Source organism: Hippopotamus amphibius, chromosome 12 (genome assembly GCF_030028045.1).
Source record: "Hippopotamus amphibius kiboko isolate mHipAmp2 chromosome 12, mHipAmp2.hap2, whole genome shotgun sequence".
Lineage (NCBI taxonomy): Eukaryota > Metazoa > Chordata > Mammalia > Artiodactyla > Hippopotamidae > Hippopotamus > Hippopotamus amphibius.
The window spans coordinates 24,243,438-24,262,709 of NC_080197.1; the positions used below are offsets into that span (position 1 = coordinate 24,243,438).

The 19,272-nt window shown below is 42.8% G+C and overlaps 1 protein-coding gene and 1 non-coding gene across 6 annotated transcripts in view; one reads left to right on the top strand and one right to left on the bottom strand.

The window, feature by feature from the left end:
• PHF20 (PHD finger protein 20) overlaps positions 1–8,635 on the bottom strand; it is a 120,002-nt gene extending 111,367 nt beyond the window's left edge. For 4 of the 5 annotated variants that reach the window (XM_057703180.1, XM_057703181.1, XM_057703179.1 and 1 more), the window contains exon 1: positions 8,563–8,635. The gene's annotated coding sequence lies outside the window, so the exon portion shown is untranslated. Of the gene's footprint in view, positions 1–5,150; positions 5,171–8,562 lie in introns of those variants that run through there. The other variant, XM_057703178.1, reaches the window with a different exon arrangement.
• A 1,547-nt stretch (positions 8,636–10,182) lies between these two features.
• On the top strand, positions 10,183–10,289 carry LOC130834189 (U6 spliceosomal RNA). Its single transcript, XR_009048583.1, has one exon. It is a non-coding gene; the product is annotated as a U6 spliceosomal RNA (small nuclear RNA).
• The last annotated feature ends 8,983 nt before the right edge of the window (positions 10,290–19,272 follow it).

Genomic DNA, 19,272 nt, shown 5'->3' on the forward strand with positions numbered 1-19,272 from the left:
TCGCCAATGGCAGCCTTGCCTGCCTTCTGGACCACAACACAGCACACTACATTGAATATGCCTGATTTGAGCCAACCTCTCCTCAGGCAGTTAACTCCTTATAGGCCCCCCTAGCAACTAACAAACGCCCTTACTTGGTAGTCAGATGCTTATTAAATGAGATAGCCTCAGCGTCCTCACTGGCAAAATAGGAAGAAAGATGGAAAAGAGACCAGTATCATCCCCTCCTCCCCCAAGGGATACAGGGATTCGAGGAGACAATCATGGGGAGGCTCTTTGAAAAGTGCTATCCACAGGTAAATGCAGGAACTGTTATTACTCCACGGGGGTAGGGGGAGGAAGGCAAAGCATAGGGAACAAGGCACCTGAAGACAGACCACAATTTCTCCCCTGGAGCCTAAGAAAAGCTGTACTCAGTTTTCAGTCACGGGGAGGGCTCCAGCCTATAAATGGTAGCAAGCAGCTCTGGAGAGGGTTTGTGTGGATTCCTTTTAGGGAAGGGAATCTTTTTTAAAACATACCTAACTAAACGGTTCTTACAGAATTCCTTAATTGAAGTATCACTATATTATAAAGGAAAACAGTTTGGAGATGGAGTCATTACCCATGGGACTACCAAAGACATTTTCCTAAATTACAACCGATTCACTGCACATGGGGTTTTAAAGATAAAAAAAAAGTTATTTAACAGTCAATTAATTATCTTATTCTTTAAGTATTAACTTTCATTCCTGGTCTTTATTATTAATACCAGGAAATGGCTAACTTTTACTGAGTTTTCACCACAGACTCAATCCTTGACAAATATCTCATTCCCAACAATGCAGAGAAGTTGGCAGTATTATCCCATTTTACAGAGGCGGGAAAGGAGGCTTAGAGCAAATAACTTGCCATGGTCACCTGGCTAAGAGGAAGAGCTGGGATTTGAGAAGCAGGACCTCCTCCAAACCTACTGTATTTATACTGCATTTAAAAATAAGGCCTTTGAGGGAATTCCCTGGCAGTGCATGGTTAGGACTCAGCACTTTCACTGCTGGGGGTTCGGGTTCAATCCCTGGTCAGGGAACTAAGATTTGGCAAGCTGCAAGAGGCAGCCAAAAAAATTTAAAAATAAAAAAAAAAGCAAAGCCTGGGATTTCCCTGGTGGCACAGTGGTTAAGACTCCGTGCTCCCATTGCAGGGGGCTCAGGTTCGATCCCTGGTCAGTGAATTAGATTCCACGTGCATGCCACAACTAAGACCCAGTGCAACCAAATAAATAATAAAATAAATAAATATTAATAAATATTTTTAAAAATAAGGCCTTTAAATAACAAGGTCCTACTGTATAGCACAGAGAACTATATTCAGTACTCTATGATAAACCATAATGGAAAAGAATATTAAAAAAGAATGTATATACAGTATATGTATAACTGAATCATTTTGCTGTACAGCAGAAATTAACACACTGTAAATCAACTATACTTCAATTATTTAAAAAAGCCCTACAATTAACATATTAAGAAAATAAGGCCTTTGGGATATCTGAACACTGATGATATTAAGGGATTACTGTTAAATTGCTATTTGTGAAAATTTTAAGCGTCTTTCTCTCTTACAGAGCGTACTGATGTTGTTACAGATGAAATACAAACAAACAAGGTCCATGAGGGGATTTTACAAACATTTTCTAAGAAGAATAAAACAAAATAATGGTAATACTCAACTCTTCACAGTTCACCAAGTTTTAATAATCTTCCCCGCCCAATTCCGGCCTTTCTTAGTTGTTTATGGGGAACCAAGGAAGTGGTTGGGGATTGGTCATTCTTGGACTATCATTTTATTTATTTATTAATATTTATTTATTTTGACTGCACTGGGTCTTAGCTGCAGCATGTGGGATCTTTAGTTATGGCACATAGGATCTTTAGTTGTGGCATGTGGATTTAGTTGTGGCATGAGGACTTCTTAGTTGTGGCACGCATGTAGGACCTAGTTCCCCGACCAGGGCTGGAACCCACACCCCCTGCATTGGGAGTCAAGAGTCTTACCCACTGGATCACCAGGGAAGTCCCCAAGTTTTAATAATCTTTTAAATTACATTTTCTTACTCCTATTTTACAGATTAGGAAATGGAGAGAAAAGGGTAACATTTACTGACACTTCCAATGATTAATGTGAGGTAGTTATGATGATACTTGAGAAAGAAAACAAAGGTCCAGATAGGTTAGCAACTTGCCATGCTGGAAGTCAGCCTCCAATGTCTGTGCCACAGGGAGAGTCCCAAGAGGTTTGAGCCCCACGCCGTAGTGCCATGTAGCCCCAACAGAGTGGCAGATGCTGGAATGCAAACTTGGGCATTCTGCCTCCAAATCCTGGTCCTTCACCACCACATACCACACAGCCTGGACATAAAAGGTGGCCTCTTTATCTTAACTTTCTGAGTTGCAGATGTATAATTCTCATAAAGGTCACAGCATGACTGACTTCCTACTCATAAAAGCACTTTGGATAGCATTCACCACTCCATGAGACCAAGAGAGAGACCTTCAAGCAGCTCAAACCAGCTATGCCCCAGGGCTTCAAGAAGGGAAGAAAGACAGCTTCAGCTGGGAGAGTTTGGCTTCTACAATTAAGGGATGTTTACACAGTCAGGAAGGGAATCCGAGATGAGGTGGCAAGGCTACCTCTTCTCCCAACTGTGCCTCAGTCCTGTGTTCCAGGCTGCCACCTGTTTGATATTGTGACTAACGTGACTTATTCAAACCTTGAGGGAGGAAAGGTAAGGCAGCTACAGAGAGGAGGATGTACGAGCACCAGGCTTGCAGGCAAAGCAACCTGGGTCATCAGCCAAAGGACCCTGGACAAATAAATTAACCTCAGTTTTCTTGTCTAGATGAGGATAATAGATAAATTATAAAGATTCAATAAGATCTAACAGAGTGCTCCAAAAAATGCTAACTGAAATGCCCACATTTCCAGGAAAGGGTTACACAACCTAGAAATCCCAGCACCTGTAGAAGCAAGGAAGGCACGTCAATCCACCTAGCCATGCACCTTTCCACATGAAAAAGAGACCTCTTGAAAATCAGGTCTCTACTAGGACAAAGAGAACCCAAAGACTCATCGAAAATGCCTGGCGGGGGGCGGGGGCGGGGATGGGATGAATTGGTAGATTGGGATTGCCATATATATATTACTAATAAGAAAAAATATATATCAAATTGTACACTTTAAATATATTTAGTTTATTGTATGCCAGTTATATCTCAATAAAAGTCCTTTAAAAAAAAAAGAAAAAGAAAAAAAATGCCTGGGAGTCAGTCTTTAAAATACTAGAATTATGTTCCTGACAAGGGAAAAGCTCTTATCAAATAAAATCATCATTTAAAACCCTTCCCCAGGGCCCTCCTCTTCCTCCTTCCCCTAAGTCCACCGATTCAGGCACCATCTCCCTTTCATACAACTGCCCTATTTATGTTTGGTGACTCATACCCAGCTCCTAAAATTTTTCGGGATTTCTACAAGCTCATCTCTTCCACTATTTGACCAAAGAAAGCAAAGGACAGCTGATACCTAGTGCAAGATCTAGCAAAGTTGTCACAGCATTATTACAAATCAAAGTTTCAATTTTCAACAGGTTGCCCCAAGGTTAATCAACAACCTATAAAGGGCAGTTGCTTAGATGAATGAGACAGGAACAGCATCCTCCCTTTCTCCAAGCTTACAGTCTAACCAAGGAGGCTCTGGCTAAGCACACATTTTGGTTTAAAGAATGTTTATCCAAAAAAAAAAAAAAAAAGTTTATAAAGAAACACGTAAACTTCCCCCCATCACTTCCTAGAAAGATGAGGAAGGGGGATTAGGAGGTTATATACACCTTCGATCCCTGATTTCCAGGCAACATCAGCAACTGCCTTTGAGAATAATCAGATGTTCTCAGAGAACTGTTAGCTTTACTCACTGATTGTTATTTAAAATTTAAATTTCGTATCATTGTCCTCAGCAATTTCTTGTCAGGTTTTGTGGGTGAGTGTGTTCCTAGAAGGAATAGCACTTGGAAGTACTTTTTAAATAAAGTTTGAACTTAGGATACACTTTCAAATTTCCGATAGGGTGTTTAAGCACCTTTAAAATCCAGGAAGAAGTACCAGCTAGCTGATTTCCCACAGATATGGGAGACCTTGAGAGAAGAGGGCTAAATGCATTACTTTCACTTTCCCCAAACTCCAGCCAAAGGCAAACTACCTGCTTCATTTTTAAATTTCATTCTCCCTATTCTGCTAATTCAAAGCAAAAAAGAAAGCTGGGGTGAGGAGGAGGGGAAAACATTTTTTAATACACATCAGATAAGAGAATTTACAAATAAACAAAGATGCATGTAAACTACAGACTCCCTATTAGTGATTCAGGGAAGTAGCTACCGTTGAATGGAGAATTCAAGGAAGGCTTCTTGAGAAGCTTAGACGGTTTTGAATGAAATAAAGCATGGCAGAGGACACAGAAGCAGAAGAATGCTGAAGTTCGGTGTGAAGACAAGGTGGCTGCCTCAGCTAGAAAAGAGGCAGTGGCAGAAGTGACCTGGACATAGAAATGATTGGCACCATGCCCAACAGAGCACGTGAAGGAAATCAGATCTGCTACAAGCTCCCACAGACACTGGGTTTCTAAGCAAGGTACGGACAAAGGCTCAGAGCAGGGCAGCCCTTGGAGATAATCAACCCTTCATTTTACAAATGGGGAGAATGAGGTCCAGTAGCATTAAGGGACTTGCCTGAGGTCTCAATGTGAGTGGAAGAGCTGGGACTAGAGCCAAATCCAGGTCAAATCCCTTACTGAAGAGGATCTATCTGACATTCATGTGGAGGGGGGCGGGAAGCGGGGGGAGGACCAGGACACAAAATAGTCTAGTCATTCAGGTTTGTCCTGATTAGGGCCCAGAATAGGATAGTGCTGGGAAAAGACCAAGACAGGTAAAAGCCAGGGAAATAGGAAATAGGTACAGATGACCTAAGACACTTAGAAAGGAAAAACCTACTAAGACTTAGAAATAGATGTGGATACAAAAGGAGAGAGAGCATTGTAAGCTATGATTCCCATCAAAGAATGTCATATTTCCACACCAGCATTCACCTTTGCGAAGCTCCCATACAAAGACAAGTCAGTACCTTCCATTCAAGGTCCAGGCACCTGCCTCTTCCAGGCCCATTTCCAAAACCTAGAAAATCAAGGACTCCTTGGAAATTCCAATACCTGTGACCCCGCTGACTTGGAGTATCTCAGACTCACTACCCACGGTAGGGTGATAGATGAGGAACCAGAGAGACAAGTTGGCTGATTACTACATGGGCTATGTAGTAGTACTTACTAGAATGATTTTATGTCAAGAGTTATGTTCACCTTTAATCAAGAAATAGTTAAGCATTTAAATTTGACAAAATACACAGGAATCAAACTCCCGGAGAAGTTCTAGCCATGATTTTAAAAGTTAAATGCTAGAATAACTAATTGAATAGAAATAGTAGTCCTCCAAAGGGGACCGTGGCCTTGTACAAACTTTAAGGGATGAGCGTCTAGATAGAAAATGGAAAAGAATGTCCCAGCTTAAGGCTAACCACCACCTTTATTTTCAAAGAGAAATCTTTAACTTTGTGCATAGAACCTAACTACTCAAAGTGTAGTTCAGTAATACTAACATCACCTAAAAATTAGAAAAGCAGATACTTAGGCCCCACCCTAAACCTACTGGATTAGAATCAGCATTTTAGCAAGACACTCTCCAGCCCAGGTGATTTATTTGCACATTCAAGTTTGAGAAGCACTGGTGCAGAATACTTTAAGGGTGGACTATATATAGCAGTACATAGACAGGGTACCAAACAGGCAAATAAAAGACAAACTACCTGTTCACTTTCTGTATACCATATTTTATTAAGTACTGCTCAGACAGACCTCCAATATTTTTTAATGAATCTGGTACTTATTAATGACCATATGACATACATGCGGCATCTATTTCACTTCCTGAAATAACACAGCTCTAGCGTTTTCATGCACGTGAAATATAAAACAGCTTAGTTGTTCTGAAAATACAATAATGATTCATTTTATTCAAGCTCCAACACTGAGTTCAGAGCACTTCACCACAAGCCCCATTAATCCCTACAGGTTCCTGGGAGTATCATTAAATCCCCCAGCATCCCTAAGAAGCAGGTGCTTGGCAAACACCCAATCTTCAAATGAGATTCAGAAGGACGTGGTCCTGAAAATGCAGTATTTTTCTGCCTTGTCCTGCCAGGGTAGCTTCTCAGGCTCAAACTTTCTCCCGCACTGAGGCCTCATACAGCTGCACACTTAAGTACTCCCCAAAAGGGAGAAAGGTCAGAGGTGTCATTATCCCATAAGCACTTGAGATTACAGCTGTGGAGAAATTAATCTGGTTCGGGTTCCGGCTGAGAAACCCTAAGATCTGGAAAGACAGAGGGAAATACAAAAGAAAGAACCTACTGAGAGGCTCTTAGGAGAGGAGAGGTCTCAGACATTTGCAGACTTTAAGGCGGGGGTTGGGGGCAAGGCTTGGCAGATAAGCGAGAGGATTATGGAAAGAGATAAATATCCATCTCCCACCTCTACCCCAGGAACAAAAACAAAAAGAGTGACCAAGAGGCTCCTCCAAATGACCTCTTTTCTTAATAAAAGGAAGGAAAAAAGCCAATGTAGGGAGGAAGTTTATGAGCTGGAAGCAAGACTAAAGAATCTCTTGAGGGTTTTTCTGGGTTTTTTCCAATGAAGGGAAATAAAGCAAAGGAGAAAACAGTACCCATCTAACCAGAATCTTATAGGAAGCAAACCACCAGGAGGATTAAGAGCCCTGTGAATGACCAAAGAAATGCAAGGGGATTCCTTTCCAGTTTAAATCCAGTGCTGGGGAGTCAGACAGCCCTGGACTTGAGGTCACTTCCAGAGCAAGGGGAAGAAAAGGGAAAATCTTTACAGTCACCAGTAAGCAGAGCAGCGTCCAAAGGAAGAAAGAAACCAGAAAAATTCCCGGGGATAGGGCTAGCCAAGAGAAAAGAGTTCCAGTGAGCAGAAAGATAAAAGATAAAGTAGGCTTATTAAAGACAATATGCAGGCACCCCTTTAGGATGGGCGGGGAGATCCTCCCCTAGGGGGAGGGAACTGCGGGAGGTAAGACTGTAAGAAGTATGCGCAGAAAAAAGGACCCAGAAGCAGAGAAAGTGCCGTGCTAAAGAAAGATTATTTACTCACGAGAGGAAGGAAGGGGAAATAGGTGCACCCAAAGAGAAATGGGGTTCCAAAGAGGTAAGGAAGCTGAGGAAAGAAAGTTTCTTGGATGGCAGAAAAGCTCAAGAACCACAGACCATCCTCTGGAAATGAGCGAACTCAGAAAAAAGCTGTGCCCTCCCAGATTTAACAGGCATCAGGAAAGTGGCTGCACTCTGAGAATTGTGTAACCAAAAGTAGTGCATGCTGTACATTTGGGGGGCACAGGAAACAAATACATTTTCAGATACGAAAAGTCTCCTCCAGGAAATGTGGTCGATTTGGAGAACTCATGAAAAAGGGTGCAACCTCAAGAACAGAGTGACTGGAAAAAGCAATGAATTCCCTTGTGTAAATGCAAATATGTATCCTAAAATTTCAGGATTTGGATCTCATTTTCGATGAACTCTGTAAATGAGGTGCACTCCCAGATTTTGAAAGATTGGGGAAAGGAAGCAGCCCCTAAATTTAAGAAATTCCGAAAAGCACGTTGCCAGATTTGAGGCCTGGAAAAGGGAATTCCTTCCTGAAATTTGTGGGAACATAAGTACCCCAAAAAACTTTGGTTATTGGACCCCAGACTTGAGACTCGCTAATGGGAAGAACCCCCAAACGTGAAAGGAGATGCTTACTAAGACTGGAGGATCGAAAAAGGAGTATCCTCCCAGCTTGGGGTCATGGGTCAGGGGGTACATCCTCAGGGAGGCTTTGGACATTAAGATAAAATCCCAGGGCTGGAGCTTAAGAAACGGGGTACACAGACCACATTTCCGAAAAACTATAGAGAAAGGGGACACTCCCATAGTCGGGGGCTTGAGAGAGGGGTGTGCTCCCAGAATAGGATAAAAGAGTCAATAAAAGAAAACGCGTTCCCAAAGCACAAGGCAACAGCAGTGGTTGCTGGCGGAGCTCTCAGGGTCCACACAGCTCAGGCTCCGGCCCCAGCGCTTACACCCCACCCCCAACACGGCCCGCTCCGCGCCCCGGGCCCGCACCCCACGGCCCAGCCCCCTCGGGAGGCGTTGATTGGCCGCAGCCGCCGTCACTCCTGCGGGCCGCCCGGGAGATTGGGCGCCGCTCGCACGCCCGCCACGCTCGCAGCAGCGGTCCCCCGGCCTCCCTCCCGGCTGGGCGAGCCGGGCCAGGCGGGGAGCGGGGCAGGGCAGAGGACCAGAGCAGCGGTGCGTCCGTCACCCTCCCCGCCCGCATGGCGCGCGCGCGCGGCGCCTACGCGGCCCGACTCGACCCTGCCCCAGCCAGGCGGCTTCGCCTCGCCGCGCCTCGCCGCGAGCTCACCTCACAGCCCCGCTCCGGCTGCGCTGCTCCAGGACCAACCGACAGAAGGACTCTGCGTGCTGCGCACCACGTGACCCCCGGGACGCGCCCAGCGTATCCCCCGCCCCCAACACACACGCACCATCGCCTCCACCGAGTGACGCAGCGCCTCAGCGGCCCCGCCCTCGGCCCCGCCCCACCCGATCACCGTGGCGACGGCTCGGGCGGGCCACGCCCACTGCCCTGACGCGCGGGAACCCGCCTGCGCCCGGGTCCGGAGCACGAAGTCCCCACTCAACCGTGTCTACTGTGATCACACGAAGCCCGGGACTGGACACTCTCCATCATCTATTAATTTTGCCTCCTAAATGCATCCCGAAGCCCCCTACTTCTCTCCATCCTGCTGCCAACACTCCACTCTAGTCCACCATCACCTCCCTCATAGATGATGGCTGTCCTCTCCATCCAATTAGTTTTCCCCCTTCCAATCCATTCTTCACACCCTCACAGCGGGAGCTTTTCAAAACGCAACTATATTCACAGCCATCCCCTGCTCAAAGCCCGTTGCCCACTCTTCTTCAGATTAAGATCTAAATCTTCACCGTAGCCCATCTGCCAGGCTCTTCAGAGTCTGTACCTAACTTGCCTCCCATATTCTTACGCTTTGAGCTCCCCCACGTTCTCAGTTCTCTGCGTCTTTCAAGTTGTCAAACAAGCCAGGTTCCTTCCCGCCTCAGGGTCTCATCCCTCCTCCGCTTTACCTCACTAACTTATAGGAAAGGATTCCAGTTGTTGGTGTGGGGAGGAGCTGTATTCTGCCTCTGGGGACCAGGTCGGAGCTGCACCCACCCCCGAAGGGTCTGAGATGTTTTCGCAATGGGACTTGGGAAATTCCAAAGAGGAATGCTAAACATTTGTTATTTAGGAAGGCAATAAGGACTTTATTTTGCTTTGTAAAAACAGGGCAGCTAGACTGCACTTCTTAAAATGAAAATGTAATCATATCACTGCCCTGTTTAAAACAACCAGTCTCTGCATAACATCCTCCACCCTTGCTAATTCTCTGAGCATATTGCCGTGCTGTCGTTTCTATGGTTCTCTCCAAGCTCTTTCCAGGCACTGGGCCATTGACTAGGCTGTTGCTTTTTGCAAAACTGACTCTTTAACAGGTCTCAGTTTGTCATCTCCTCAGTAAGGCCCTCTTTAACTATATTACCTAGAAATGCTCCCCTTGATCTCCTGCTTCGTACAGGGCAGTTGCTCTCAATTGCATTTTCAGCAGACCATTTAGCATAGTTTGTAATTATTTAATTTGTTTGTCCTCTTGTTTTTGTCCCCCCCCCCCCAAATTAGAGTTAGGGACTATCTTGTATATACTGAATTGTCAGAATCTGACAAATAGTAGATGCTCATTGTGTATCTGTGGAAGGAATGAAAGAAAAGAGAATATTTGGGAGTGAGGGGAGGGCAACAGTAACTGAAAATAATGAGTGGACTCTTCTTTAATGACCTGGCCCTATACGAGAGGTCTCTTCAAATCTGGACTGGAGACTGAAGAGAGGATTTCCTGACCTGAGGTAGTCAGGGCAGAGGGCAGTGCTTAGGGAGAATTCTAGGAAAACAGGGACAAAAGGTTCAGCTGTACACACTTTGACAACACATATACAAAATGTGTAACCATACAGAGAAGATTATTGTGGCCCCTCCCCAAGGATAACATGCAAATTAGTGAAGTGTTCCATGTTTTAAAAAAAAAAAACACCTTTTGGAATTTGAGGACCAAAACTACCTACATGAACGCAGCTATGTGCTCAGGTACAGGAAGAAAGGACCTTTCCAGGGTCCTCTGGGTTTATGTTTATTAACATTAAATTGCTCAGATTTTAGCATCTATTGTAGCATATAGAGAGTTTTTTGCCCCACAACCACAGTGATACCAAGAATCCATAGCCCCATACAAATATAACATGTTTCTATACTTATTCAACCTGAACATATTGAGACCCCGACTCGAGCTGAGCATCAAAGACACAGAGCAGGGGACTTCTCTGGTAGCCCAGTGGTTAAGATGTCCTGTTTTCACCGTGGGAGGAACGGGTTTGATTCCTGATTGGATCCCACATGCTGTGAGGTGCGGCAAAAAAAAAAAAAGTTTACATCCTGGTAAAGAAATCCTCACAATTTCTAAGTTAAAATTCTTTTTGTCTGTTGCAAGTACAAACACAGACACTGTTGCAAGTATAAGCAAAAGAGAAATATATTACAAGGATGTTTGGGCACCCAGAGCATGGACAGGAGGGCAGATTTGGAAAACAAGCAGCACAAGAGCAGCTCCAGCAAGAAGCAAGAAGCAGCAGCTTCCTCTGCCAGCAGCACCACACATTACAGCTGAGATTCAATCCTAACATCCCTTTGTCTTTGAGTCACTCACTCAAGAGGCAAACTCTTGGCCAGGAGCTGATGTTGATTGGTCAATCTCAGGTCACATGGATTAGCCCAGGCTGCCAGGGGAAGAGAGGAACAATTTGCCCCTAAGAACATCCCCACAAATGAAAAGAGAGGGGGAGGACTGACACTGGGCAGGCAAAAATAACTTCATACAAGTATGAATAAAATACTGTGGGAGTTAAGCTTTTCTTGATTAAAAAACCTGTGGAAACCTGGCTTGCTAGCTTCTGAACTGAGCAGTCACTGGCTGCCAGGCACAGAACTCCAGTTTGTAAAGTTCTGGTCTGAAGTCCAGGTCTTGGGGACTTCCTGGTGGTCCAGTGGTTAAGAATCCATCTTCCAATGCAGGGGGACATGGGTTTGATCCCTGGTCAGGGAGCTAAGATCCCACATACCACAGGGCAACTAAATCCATACGCTGCAACTACTGAACCCACGTGCTGCAACTAGAGAGAGAAGCTGGTGCAGCAACTAAGACCCAAAGCAGCCAAATATAAAATAAATAAATAAATAAATAAATAAATAAATAAATAAATAAATATTTAAAATAAAATAAAGGGACTTCCCTGGTGGTGCAGAGGTTAAGAATCTGCCTGTCCACAGACGTAGAGAACATATGGACACCAAGTGGGGAAAGCGGGGAGTGAATTGGGAGATTGGGATACCAAACTGTACACTCTAAATATATGCAGTTTATTGTCTGTTAACTGTATCTCAATAAAAGTTCTTTCAAAAAAAAAAAATCTGCCTGTCAATGCAGGGGACACAGGTTCGAGCCCTGGTCCAGAAAGATCCCACATGCCACAATGCAACTAAGCCCATGCACCACAACTACTGAGCTTGCAAGCCACAACTACTGAAGCCCATGTGCCTAGAGCCCATGCTCCGCAACAAGAGAAGCTACCGCAATGAGAAGCCCATGCACCACCATGAAGAGTAGCCTCCACTTGCCGCAACTAGAGAAACCCCACATGAAGCAATAAAGACCCAATGCAGCCAAATATAAATACATAAATAAATTAATTTATTAAAAAATCAAAATAAAAAAATAAAAAAGTCCAGGTCTCACTACTGCCACTTTAGCACCACCGATCATTCTGCCTTAAGGTCCTCCCCAGCATCTCACTAGTAATTGGTGTCAACCTCCCAATTCTTTCTTACATGGAAGCTTTCTTTCTCAAGAAAGGCATTCAATTAATAGCTGTGATTGAGTAAACGAGTGAAAAAATGAATGTACAGCAGCCTCAACTCCAGAGAGTAGAATCTCTCCAACCATTTCAGAACTGTGGTCACAGCACATAAGATGACAGCTCCACAGTGAAACCCTGCATACACACAAGCACATACAATAGTAGAGACATTCAATCCCTGCATGGAAGTGTCTGTTCTCTCCCTAAGCATCACTTTTCTTCAACTGTAAAATGGGATGATATTTACCCTCATTCACAGAATTGTCATAATTAAGTTAAATAAAGGGAGAGTGTATTGCAAACTGCAAAGTTCTATATAAATGATTTTCAGATTGCTTTCTTACTAATTCACTGTCTAGAGTATTCAAAATGTCCCTAGCTAAAGAAAAGCAGAACTGAAGACCTGAGGCAGGATATACAATTAGAAAACTGATCTTTCTCAGCCTCTACCCAGCAAACCTTTATACTCTGTTCTAATGCAGCCCCAAGGCATTTACAATCAGTCTGTCAAGGGAAAAAGGGAAAACTAAAACAGAAGAGCAAGCCCCTTGGCTGTGACTCACACCCACAGACCCCATGTAGTCAGAGTATCACCAAGCTTGATCAAGTCAGTCTCCAAAGCAGGAACTGGGGTATGATATCTGCAGCACCATGCTGAGTGTGAGAACTCAGGAAGCCGGAAACCACAGTCACAGTAGCATCTGAAAGGCCCAGGAACCTCCACAAGGCACCAGGGGCCCAAGGGAAGTGGGTTGAGTCTTGGCCCTGGTCTGAGGTCTCTTCAATCTGGGCCTGATGGAAAATTCTGAGCGCCTCAAGACTTACTGCTCTCCAAGTGAGGGGGAGGAGAATTAAGTAGGAATTCCAATATATTTCCAGCATTTTGCAAGACCATAAGGAGGGGGGCAGGGTGGGGAGAGAAGAAAATTTTTTATTCTTTTCCTAGCCGCTAAAGAGAGTGATAAAATCCACCTGGACCACTTCAAGGGCAGGGACTATGTCCTGTTCTCCTTTGTCCCTTGGGAGTCCCAGTACCTAGCTGTTCCCTGTAATTTAAGCATACTTAATACTTGTTTCTTGTGGATTGAAACTTTTGCCAGCATAGAGATAAAGAGAAAGGGGGAGGACTTTAGCCCCAGAGACTACTAGAATGAAAGTTACAAAGAAGTCATTTAAAGAAAGTTTCTAAATCTGCTAGACTCCAGTTCACTCCCCAAATTTCTTGTAATTTAATTTTAAATAGTCATGCTATCCCATGCTTCAAATGCCAGAAATTATATAAAAGGTAAACAATGCAAAGTCTCCCTCAAATTTTTATTCCTCATTTGTCTTGTTTCCATTGGTAACCACTCCTCGTTGTTTTTCTGTTTTTTGTTTTTCTTTTTTTGCCATGCCATGCAGCATGCGAGTTCTTACTTCCCTGACCAGGAATGGAACCCATGCCCCCTGCTGTGGAAGCACTGAGCCCGAAGCACTGGACCACCAACTCTTACTTTCTTCTGAATACTTTCAGTATTTCTTCATGAGTATAAGCAAAGCTGAATATAAGTTCAAATGTATTTTGAACATTTTATACAAAAGGAAACATTGATACATGGTGTTCTCCACCTTAATTTCATCACTAAACACAGTTTGGACACCTTATAGTACATTTTATACAATGGTATAAAGATAACTTTCTCATTATCTTGTCTTATTTTACTGCTACATAGTACTTCTTGTGTGGATGTACTATAACTTGCTTAATCAGTCCCCTATTTAAGGACATTTGGGTTGTTTCCAACCCCTGGCAATTTAAAAGCTATGTTCCATTTACAATAGCCAGGTCATGGAAGCAACCTAAATGGCCATTGACACATGAATGCATAAAGAAGATGAGGTACATATATACAATGGACAATTACTCAGCCATAAAAAGGAATGAAAATTGATCATTTGTAGAGATGTGGATGGACCTAGAGAGTGTCATACAGAGTGAAGTAAGTCAGAAAGAGAAAAACAAATATTGTATATGAATGCATATATGTGGACTCTAGAAAAATGGTACAGATGAACCTGTCTGCAAAGCAGAAATAGAGACACAGATGTAGAGAGCAAAGATATGGACACCAAGGAGGAAAAGGAGGGTGGGTGGGATGAACTGAGAGATTGGGATCCACATATACATACACTAACATGTATAAAATAGATAACTAATGAGAACCTGCTGTATAGCACAGGGGACTCTACTCAATGCTCTGTAATGACCTAAATGGGAAGGAAATCCAAAAAAGAGGGGATATATGTATATATATAACTGATTCATTTCACTATACAGCAGAAACTAACACAACATGTAAAGCAACTATACCCCAATTAAAAAAATCAAACATTGAAAATAAATCAATAAATATTAAAAAAATAAAAACTACCTTCCATTTACAAATAGTTCAACACCTCTATGCAGACAGGACTCTAGTCTAAATTCTCTGGAAGGGCAGATCTGAGCCACAGGAGTATATGCATTTAAAATTTTGATAGAGATTGAAAGTTACCCTCTGTAGATTCCCCCAAAATATAACTCCACAGTTGCAAAATGTGTCACAAGTCGTTACTTGTAACATTTAAAATCTAGCAACTTATTTATAGTTTAAGAAACAAAAATTGTTTAGAGACAATTCCCATAATGTTATTCTCATTTACTTGTATTCTTGTTAGAGAAATGAGTAATGTTCTAGTTATCCAGCTAGGAATGTGTACAACCCACTGCCACAACTATGTATCTCAGCCATGTCATCACCATGCGTTTTTTTTTGGTTTTTGCTTTTTGTTTTGTTTTTTGGTTTTTTTTTAGTGCCCCACCTGGCCTGCAGGATCTTAGTTTCCTGACCAGGGATCGAACAAAGTCTTCATTGCTGCACATGGGCTTTCTCTAGTTGCGGTGAGCGGGGGGCTACTCTTCATTGCAGTGCATGGGCTCCTCATTGAGGTGGCTTCTCTCTTGTTGTGGAGCACAGGCTCTGGGCACACGGGCTTCAGTAGTTGTGGCACACGGGCTTAGTTGCTCCGCAGCATGTGGGATCTTCCCGGACCAGGGATCGAACCCGTGTCCCCTGCATTGGCAGCGTATTCTTAACCACTGCACCACCAGGGAAGTCCAGCACCGAGTCTTAAACGTTGGACCACCAGGGCATTCCCACCATGTGTCTTTAAAAGAGATGTATTAGAAATTATCTTGATGATCTTGATGTAGGGGGATATATCTATCAGACTTACAAAGGACAAGCCATTAAGGAAAATACTATAAATTCAACAGTATAAAAAAATCATATTCTATCCATGGATGTATGTCTACACACGGATGGTCTGGTTGCTATAGGGAAATGAGACAGGAAATGGAGGCTAAGGAGGAATTACTCTAAGAGGGACCATTCACTTTGTTTCCAATGTTTATAAACAACGTTGCAAGAAATAATTCCCTTACTGACTGTCATTTCACAATGTTTCCAGTTGCTACAGACAATGCTTCAATAAACAGCCTTGTATATTCAAAAAAGGAAAAAGAGGAAAATCTGGGACTGGGCCTCGCTTAATGAAAATTGTGTGCCAAGAAACAAATGTATGGTTGAGTGTATCAGCACAATTATGTGCATTTGAGGTTAAAAAAGTGTGGGGGGAGTGAAGAACATTGATAACTGATGCTCTGCCCCTCACACCCCCTGGGCTCCTTTTTGCCTGCTTATTGACTCACTAAGACCCAACATCTCTCTCCTCCTTCTCTGTTGTTGCACATTTGTGAGTTTGAAATCTCACCTCCTTGATGTCACCCTACCCAACCCAGCCTACAGTTCCCCTGGGCCTAAAAAAGTATCTGAAGTCCAATTTAGATTCCAAATTTCAGGCTCTTAGTAGTACGACCAAAGAAAGTCGTTGGATGACAATTACAGAAAAACCGGTAATCACAGGTATGCTTACACCTTATTCCACTTCCCCTGCTTTCCTTCCCTATATCATTGTCTTTTTTTTTTTTTCTTGCTACTTCATAAGCACTTTTAAGGCCTTTATGCTTTTCAAAAGTTTATTTAACCTACATGCTGAATCATCACCCTTCCTCTTCCCACTCATCTCCTTCTATTTTCAGGGGAGCCTTTTTATTGTGGGAGGTAAAATAGACTCAGAAACCTGACTAAAGTAGAAATTAAAGGTGCTATAAAACCGCAAATGATGAAACCTTATGAATACACAGAGAGCTGGACCCCACCCGCTTTGAACTCTCCCTGCCATGGAGAGTATGTGCCTTTTCAAAAGCCAGATGGAGAAATGTTACGTTTATATTTCCTATAGGTTTTCCAAATTTTCCTTTTGCCCCTGCACACTACACTCACCTTTGCCTGTCTCCCCTTCCTACTCTACTTCAAATTTTTATCCCTTTTGGAACAAAAATTAATGACAATGTTTATCGAACATTCACTATTTGCCAGACACTGTGCTAAGCACTTAGCATGAATTATTTCATTTAATATCAACAATAGCCCTTGAAGAGAGGTCCTATTTATTATCATCATTTTGCAGTTGAAGAAACGGAGGCCCAGAGAAGTTAAGTTACTCACCTGAGGTCACGTTGCTAAGAATAATTTAAGCACAGACAATTTAACTCCAGATCTCATGCTGATTAATCCTAAACTCACCAAATTCCCAGTTCAGCCTCCTCTGGTTCCCCTGTTCTCAAACTCTTCAATCTGTCCCATTCTACAAACTATTCAAGTGACCATTCAAGCATAATACTAGTAATAAGCGAAGGGACCCTTTAAAAACATGTCAAATCATCCACTCCTCTTGCACAAACCCATATAATGTTGTCCCCTCTCTAACTGAGGGTAAATCCAAAATCTTTACCTAGGGACTTCCCTGGTGGTCCAGTGATAAAGAATCTGTCCTGTAATGCAGGAGACATGGTTCAATCCCTGGTGGGGAAACTAAGATCCCACATGCAGCAGCCCATGCACCTCAACTAGAGAGTGCACGGTGCCACAAAACTACAGAGCCCACATGCTCTGGAGCCTCCACGCCACAGCTAAAGAAGAGAAAAAAAAAGTCTTTACCTACCAGCCATTCTTGGTCTGCCTCTTGTGTTCCCCAGCTCTCCGGCCTTCAATTCTCTTCTCTCTGCTTTGCTCACTTCAGTTGCATTACCATCCTTGCTTTTTCTTGAACATGCTGAGCTCAGTTCCACCTGGGGTCTTGTACTTCCTATTCCCTCAGCCTGGGGACATCTATCCTCAGATACCCATAAGACTGAGCACTTAATTTCCTTCTGGTCTCTGTTAAAACGTCATTTTATTGTAGAGGCTTTCCCTGCCACCCTAAATAAAACAGTATCCTGTCTTTCTCTATCTCCCTTAACCTCATTTATTTTTCTTCAAAGCACTTATTGCCACCTCATATATTATATATTTATTTTTCTGTTAATAGTCTGTTTCACATCTTTAGAATTTAAAATTCTTGAGGGTAGGGACTTTATTTTCTTTACTGCTATATCTGCAGTGCATGGAATGATACCCTGCATAAAATAGGTGCTTAATATTTTGCATGGATGATAATATTAAACAATATTTTTGGAGTGCTTCCATTACAGCAGGCACTCTACTTTACGTATGTATTTTCTCTTTTAATCTTTATAACAATCTTAAGGGATTTAACAACCTTTTTAATGTGATGTCCAAAACTTTTCAGTGGCCTGTGAATAACTAGCTCTCTGAGAAAAAAAGAAAAGGTTAATTTGTAGCATTTGTGATATCTGTGGTATAAATACTCACACTGTGGCTGATTTAAGACACCTAATGTGAGATCAACTGGCTCACAAAATTCCTGAACACTTATTAATTGACTCATAAGCTGGTATGAATCTGCTCCAGCACACCACTGCTACTGTTCTTAGCAGAGCATAGAAAACTCTTCACAATTAGCCCCTATCTATCTTTCCAATGGAATCTCCTCTGACTTTCCAACTTGCCCACACAGCCCACTTTCAAATCAGGAAGAATTCCTGTCTGTGTAAGAACATGCCCTGCTTGTTCTATACTTAATTGTCATTGGGCAATGTACTTTATTTCTGAGAAGTTCTTTCATCCTTCCTCAGTTTGGTTCTGTACTGGTGCGTCTTCAAAGCAACACCAAACAACTATCGTTTAACAAACAGTAGTTAAACAACCAGCACATTCCAGGCAGGATGTTAGGAGCTGGGGGGGTGGGTGGGGGGAGAGATAAAGGAGAGGCAGTTGATATTCCCAGAGTAGCTCACAATCTGGTAGTGAAAGCAGATGCTTAAGCAATTAAGGTGAATTACAATCTAAGAGGAGCAATAAGAAGGGATTGATTGAGTCTAACAAGGGTGGGCAGGATCAAGACCAAAGGAAATAAAATACAAATGCCTCTACAGACACACATTTTCAAGGCAGGGAGATACAGGCAATTTGAGAGTTCTGGAATGGATTGAGAAAGTGGTATAAGATAGACAATTAGGCTTTCTGGATTCCTCTCTGTTCCCCAAACCCTCAGTGGGAAACTCTATTCCACTCCATTATAGCAGAATTGCCAATGGGCAAGTGGTCAAAATCAATGAATAGTCATGAACGCAGGGGGAAATACAATAATAAGTCAACATCTTGAGAGAGGTTTGCCGAAATCTTATACCTGTTGGTTATCACCAAATCATAGCCAACAAAGTAGCTGCCCATGGATCAAAGAATGCCATAGAGTTGATAGACCTGTTCAATCAGTTAGAAACACTGGAAAATGTAGCAAAAAGTACATATCAATGTTGGTGGGATACAGAGAAAAGTACACTTCATAAATATATAATTGTAATAAAAATAATAAAGTATGTCAGCCACTGATTTATGTGATTTACTTGTATAACTCATTTAACTTTTGCCACACTTTTATAAAGCAGGTTGTATTATTATCTCACAGATATTTCACTGAGAAAACTGAGACTTAAGACAGGTTAAATAACCCACTCAATGTCACAGACATACAGCAGAATGCTGGAGCCAGCCTGTACTGGCTTGCAAGAGCTGATTATTAAATACTCAGTTGGTAGCTTAAAATAGGC